Consider the following 7,353-nt stretch of genomic DNA (forward strand, 5'->3'; position numbering starts at 1 on the left):
AAAAAAAATATTTGGAAATATTTATATTCCTCTTATTTTAAATAAATAAAAAATACATGTTGCAATCCTCTAATCTTTTATCTTTAATTTGAGGCATCACTCATCTAAGTCCATCCAGTGGTTTTTACAAATACCCTTAGCAAAGTTACTCTATTTTCAACACAGAAGTTTGAGAAAATTGGCTAATAAACAGCCAATTAGCAAATGCAGTATTCTACAGTATATAGATTATTACAATTGACCTCTCCCTCTAATATACACTCCCTGCTATCATGTAGCTTGCACTGTGTAACGCATTTATGAATAGACCTACAAGAACTTCAGACAGGGACCTTACATTTGTATTACAGATTTTTAGTATATATACACGGTAGTCCCTGTTTCGGACTAAAAATCTTGTTTTTGATGGCTGTCAACCAAAACTTTTAATTCCTCCACTCCTTACAGTGAATTCACTTATAGGGTAACTCCTCCACTGTGACTCCACCGAAGTATAAACTGAGATAAAATTGATCCATTTCAATACTTATCAATATTTGTTTTCTGTCCATTACTGAAATGTTATTAAACTGGCAGAACCTTTGAATATATCTTAGTATAAAAATTGGAGAAGTAACTACAGACAATGTTTGAAATGGAAACTCCACTGTGTTAGGAAGAGACACTGTGACTGCACTGACAATATTTTCACTAATTAAAATTTGTTTTGGCAATAGTGTATTTGATTGTTGATGAATTATAGATTATTCAGATATTATAAAACATTTTTCCCAAATTTTTGTTGTGCTTGTATGTTAAATATAAATAAAGATGCATGTAGCACAGTTTCAGAGCTACATTTAATGCATTATTAAAACTTTTACACTTTCAATACCAGAGACAACACGACATATATTTTTAGTTGTAGATGTATTAGGGAGCAACCATTTTATTTTTAGGGGGGCTTGGATCTAATTTTCTGTCCTGTCTTTTTATTTTGATAAAATGTAGGTCCTGCTTTTTTTCTTTGGTGCTTAGCACCGAAATGTTTTGTTGTTGAATAAAAACAACAATTCTGAGGGCAATAATAGATCTTGCCTTTTTACTTTTTTTATGTCCTGGCTTATTATTTCTTGAAAATTTCAAGCCTTCCTTTTTATTTCAAATTTGATCCTGGCCCAATTCCACCCCCTCATAAAAATCAAATGAGAGTTCCCTTATGTCTTTTTTACTTTCAGCATATTAGAGGTATCAATTCCCAGTAGTACAATGTAGTGCACCCAACATTTAGGGAGATGTCAGTTCAAGTCTGACCTGTGATAAAATCTAACCTGTTATTTGCAAATTATAATTCATGCATACATTTAGATGAAAATTCAGTGATATGGAAATAGTTTAATACATGTAAAACAATAATTTGTACATATCAAACTGAAAAAAAAAAATTGAAAATTTTTTTTTCAATTATTGTGAACTTCTTTATAAAGAAAATAATTTGTAAGATGGCTCAAATTTGTCTGAGAGATCATAGAGTGCATGCAGTTGTGACGCCAAAGTAGCAATCATAAGTTGTTTATAATCATTAAAACAACTTGAAATAAAATGAAAAAAAAAAATAATAAGTAATCAATAAGAAATTAAAATAATTATAATATACCCTTGTTTACGTGTACATGTACTTGAAAAAAAACTATGTCTTATCCATATGTTCGTGTCTCTTAAACAGAGTCCCATTTCCTGTCGCCATCATCATCTTGTTCAAGTTTGATTTTATATAGAAAAGTAGAAAAATAAATCACTGTAGTGTCTTTATAGTATTGTAACAGGGTATAGATTCTCGTCAATTAGCCCTAATAGTATGACCCACAGCAATATTATTTATTGTTTGATAGAGCAGACGATGCTCCATCGGAATATCGATGTCGTCACTATCCATCATGGTTAGGGGACGACGAAAAATTGGGTCGAAGGTCAAACACTCACATTTCTCAAAAAACTTGTTTGCTTTTTCAGATATGTTTCTTTTAACCAAACAATAATATATCAAGTAATACATTTTGTAGCTAAACATCTAAAGTTCAGTGTTTAAACTCCCATGTTTAAAATTATTTGATTTATGTGAGTAGTACATGGACTTGATGAAGTAAAGATCTAAAATTTTGATGTTTTATACATCTAATATGTAAAGGTAGCCTTGACATTTTCAAAGTTGAAATTTGTTTCCTTTCTCTTAAAATCATAAACACTGTAGATGAAATATATTTTTTTTTAACTTTTAACATTTTATTATTTTGCGAATGTACATGTATTATAAGAAAACATCACATTTTTGTAGCCAGACTTCGCGACTTGGACGACGAAATCCTATTTGTTACTTTAAACGTGCCAGTTTGCGAAAAAATCATGCCTAATGGTTAAATATGAGTCACAATTTAAAAATATAACTAACATCAGAACAACTTCTGTGTGGATAGTGTTATTTGAATATCGGCGGCAAAATGGGGTCTTTTCTAAAGACGAACGCATTCCTATACGGTTGTAAAAACTACTAATGTAGTTTCAAATTTAGTTTCTCGATTTGTGATAAACGGTATATTTTGAAAATGGACTTTCTAAAACATATGCAGTAGCACTTATTGAGTGACCTCTTGTTTGGTAAAACTAGCATTCAAAGTCACTGTCTAAAGAGTGGATTGAGGAAACCCTCCGAAAACCTAAAAATTCAGAAAATGTGACTTTGGTAGACTACGACGTAACTATCCACAAAAAAAAATCGCTTTGGACTTATTTAGTAATATATAAGTATTTATTTACACTATGGACTGTTTTGGAAAGAAAACAAGAGCAGTTCATGTCCGTAACTGTATCACCATCATAATGTAATTGTCAGCACACTTGTTTATAAACACTGAGCAAGTTAAAAAAATTACAAAGTGGGTTACAAATTTTAATGTGTGATGTCCTAATTATAGCATGTGCTGCTGAAAATGGTTAAGTTAACATATATTTTATTGTCTTACCGGGGTAATACGTTTTGAGTCACAAATTTCACAAAGTAGGTAAACCTAAGCGTGACACAAAGACGGACAGACAGATTCGAATTACCATTAGTCTTATCTATTGGTGACAATGACCAAGGCAGAAAAAAATAACAGTATCTACAGGGGCGGATCCATGATTTTCTCAGGGATGTCACCTTTAAATAAATCATAAGCTCCTTTATACATTAACACATGCTAATCAGGGAGTATAATGTCCAGATGTTTAACTTCCATGATTATATGTACTACATATACAAAGTCCCTGTGTTAATACACCAAGCGATTCGAGTTCCTTGGATGCAACTGGCAAAAGTGCCATTATTCTGTCCATATCTTAATGTATGTCGTAATTTATATACATTAATGCTAGACCTTTCGACCTATCCTGACCCTTTGTTCATACAATATTTTTATTTTCTTGAGCCATAGGCCAGAGTCTTCTATTGTCATGGAATTTATGCAGTTTTCAACGATTAGCAAAAGCTTTCGATTTGTCTTGTTTTATTGTTATGTATCCTATAATAAAACATACGTGCATACATATGAGAGTGTAACCCCCTTTCAATACTCGGTACTTTGCCTGTTTTTGAGGACTACTCGTTACCCCGGTCATTGAGTACCGTACCCTGAATCTTAAAAAAAAATGATTCGGTACTCTAAATATTTCGTTTTTGGCTCTAAATGCTTACATTACATTAAGCAGTACTCGGTACAGTTCTACTGTTAATTTCAAAAGTTTCTAGTATGTCTAATGAATCTTTCAATTCCGCTGAAGTTTGATTTTTTTTTCAACGTTATTTTGAAATGTTGAAGCAACTACCAACAACGATCAACAGTTAGAAATAGTAGCCTGCCCATCAGCCCGTGACTGACCATTTTTTTTTTTGGCAGGGCTGTCTAATTTTGGCAAAAAATTATATAGCCATATAGTAAATATATTGAAAAAATAAATTCAGGACTGGCTAGAATTTGAGTGAGTTTCCCAATCTGATTAAAATCAGCTGTTGGGATACGCTACAGTGCCTTACGCTCCCTGACAGCTGATTTTAATCAGATTGGTGAGTTTCCTACTCTGCGATCAATGACAAAAAATGTGCACTGAGATACAAAATTAAGACATGAAATAAGCCCTCAAGCTAGGACACTGTACGCATATTTGCTGATTTACAAAAGCAAGGATATGGAACCAACCATGAAAAGTCCTTAATACGCTTCCGTAATTATATGAAATTCCTATTCTTGGAGTTTCCAATTCAAAATTGCCTTACCTGCTCAATAACGGACAGAGTAAAGTTTAAACTACACTCTAGTCTTTCCATTATCGAGAGATAAATATTAGAAATTATTTTATTAGATACTGTTATAATATTACAGTTTAGCTTCAATTTTACAGATAAAGGCAAGAAATAAGGGTAGTGAAATAGAGAACCTTAATTGTGTCCTTGTTATATATTACATGTATAATAACGATACACGACTCAACCTTCCTAACCAAGATTTCTTTGGACTTAAATGCAGTTAGTAAATTTATGTGCACATGTACTTTAAATATTGTAATTTTTATTGTTGAATTGCATATATGTTTTAAGGTGACAATCCATTTGTTTCGATATTTACACTAATAACATTCTAATTCTGATTCATATGCATAAATCCAGATCATGGCAGACGGCAGAAATGCTAAAATATACCATAAGGAGATTTGCATAGCTTAATCCACGTGGCTTAATCACTAATTCATTACCGTGCCTTCTAATTGTTATGTCGTGTGGCAGGCTTTAGAAAAAAATGAGTTTAAGTTTAAAGACTTTATTTTTTTCTTTTTTCTTTGTCTTTTTTTTTGTTAATGGGATGTGGTTTAATTTGTTAAATATCGGATGAAGGAGCGTCTTTTTGTATAAGTCCGCCAACTGAAGTTCGGTATAGAAATACCTCCGATTTCGAAGAGCGCTGTAGACAAGTTCAAGGTAACGTCAAGTCCGTACCGGTCGTTATATTTGTATATGTGTAACATACTGAATATTGCGATCGGGAACCAGTCTAGAACAATTCAAACTCAACCTTTGAACTACAACGCGTATACGTAACTATTTCTTGCGTACAACATAAAATAATGTGTTCACTTGACCAAGAGACGTCGCCACACAGTATAGAGTGACGTTAAATTTTTGTGCCTTTGTTTTGAATATTTGTATGACGCTGACACTTTTAAAACGTTTCACTGGTCAAGAGAACGAGTTAAGACATGCGTGCGTGACCTTTACTCCCAAAGAGCTACTTGCTGAATTTTTGGAACGCTCTTAAAATTTTATGGATAACTTTAAATAGACATCGCTACTACCACAAGTGAAATGTATATGAAGATGTTTAAAGACAAATCACACTATTGTTTTTGCGCATTGTATCGCGCAAACTATTATATCGTCGTTAATTTGTGACGTCGCTTTTTACGCGAAATTCACAATTTATCTCCCTTTGACGTATGACTCAAGATTCAACAGTCACTTTGGAAAAATATTCCGTTATGCCTGGCGTCCGTCCGTGTGTCCGTCTGTCCTACACGAATTCACAACTACAATTTCACAACGGATTCCGAAGAAATTTATACTAAATGTTACTAATACTTAGACTTTGAAAAAAATGATAATCAGCATTGTCTGATAGTTTTAAGGAGAGTTTTGTCAATTTGATTATATCAAACAATTTAGCGAGTGTCATGTGGTAGATATGGAACACTGCTAATTTCTTGGAGAATGTGAACAAGTTTTCCTAATCCCAATAAGTTGTTGAACTAAGAAATATTAAACACAGTCCCGTATTATTACAAATAAAACATAATACTTTGACAGTTCATTCACTGAGGTAAAAAAGTTTCACACGGAGTATCTAGTCCAGGCGCGGATTTAGAGAGGCGAATCCGTCGAATGCTCTCACCTGGAGTTTGAGGATATATTTTATTTGCATGAAATCATATTTTTTTTTACAAATTCTATCCCAACAAATCCTCTTTGATCGGTCTTTATATTTTATTCATTAGCCCACATGAATTCTAGATGTTATGCATATGATGGATTGTCGTCCATTTGCAAAAATATCTATGCATTATCAGAGTAGGGGCCCCGGAAAAATAATATAGCCTTACAACTAGGATACATGTTTACCCGACGAGGGTGGCCTGCCAAGTTTTTTTCTTGATCAACCTTTTTCTTAAATTAAAACGGATTTTTTTCACATGCAGGATAAAAGATTTTACCTATTAGGATTTCTAATAGATGACCACTGCAATGCTAGTATAATGGAGTGAAGAAAAAAAGTCATGCTCCGGTAAAATCAAATGACTAAATTTTTGTTTAATTTGAGAGTATTATTCAGGAAGAACTGAGGGATTAGTTTTACATTTTTTTCTGGAAACAACCACCCAAAAATATTCCTTACATGTAGGTCAGTGAAAATGGTACATCGATTGACAGGACAAGGAATGTCTTGTTTTGCGTTGGTTTCTAAGAGATCATCCTCTGGTCAGGAGTGCATGTATGACTAAAACGTTAGGTTATTAAGAAGTATAACCATAAAATACCCATAGGTACAAAATTTACTTGAATGCATACGTTTGAATTTCGAACATGACCACAGGTAATCAAAAGTATACAAAAATGTTCTTCAACCTTCAACTTATAAGGAGAGTTTTCTTTGAACTTGACAACCACCAAGCTCTGTCATGTAGATAAAATGTACTACATTGCAGAAAATATATCCTACCTTTAGCTGTTTAAAAGCTCCATTGCTACTTTTTCAGTAGATGAGATCATCTATCAAAACTGGTATCTACTTTGGGTAATCCGGTTTAACTAAGTAAGATGTTTTGGTAAACTTAATTCAAAATATTGCAGACATATTTCCCACCCATTACGATGGAACCACGTACAATAAAACGTGTATAGGATCGAAATATTATTTTGCCATAGCACTCATGTAAAGCGATTTGTACAAATGCATTGCTCGTGAACTGCACATTGTATTTGTTTTTTTTACGCATTGGCCACTATGGATAGCACTAATAAAAGTCCTTCAACAGAGTAAAGAATGTAAAAAAACTCTGCGGTCACATTAACATGTTAGCAAACAAATGGGGTTGGTCGAATTAATCGTTTCAAAAGGAAAATCGAGAGAACCAGAATTTGAACGATAATCAATAGAATAGAAACGCGACAGTTCAAGTTGGGAAAACTCAATAAAAATGAGTAGAACGTGATATTGACAGAGAAGTGGCTTCTTTCTTTTTATTTTAGTTTTCGAATCTGCCCGTCTGTCTGATTACAAGTAATTGGTTTTG

This window comes from Perna viridis, chromosome 6 (assembly GCF_037379345.1).
Source record: "Perna viridis isolate PV_CMFRI_1.1 ecotype Kerala chromosome 6, ASM3737934v1, whole genome shotgun sequence".
Classification (NCBI taxonomy): Eukaryota; Metazoa; Mollusca; class Bivalvia; order Mytilida; family Mytilidae; genus Perna; species Perna viridis.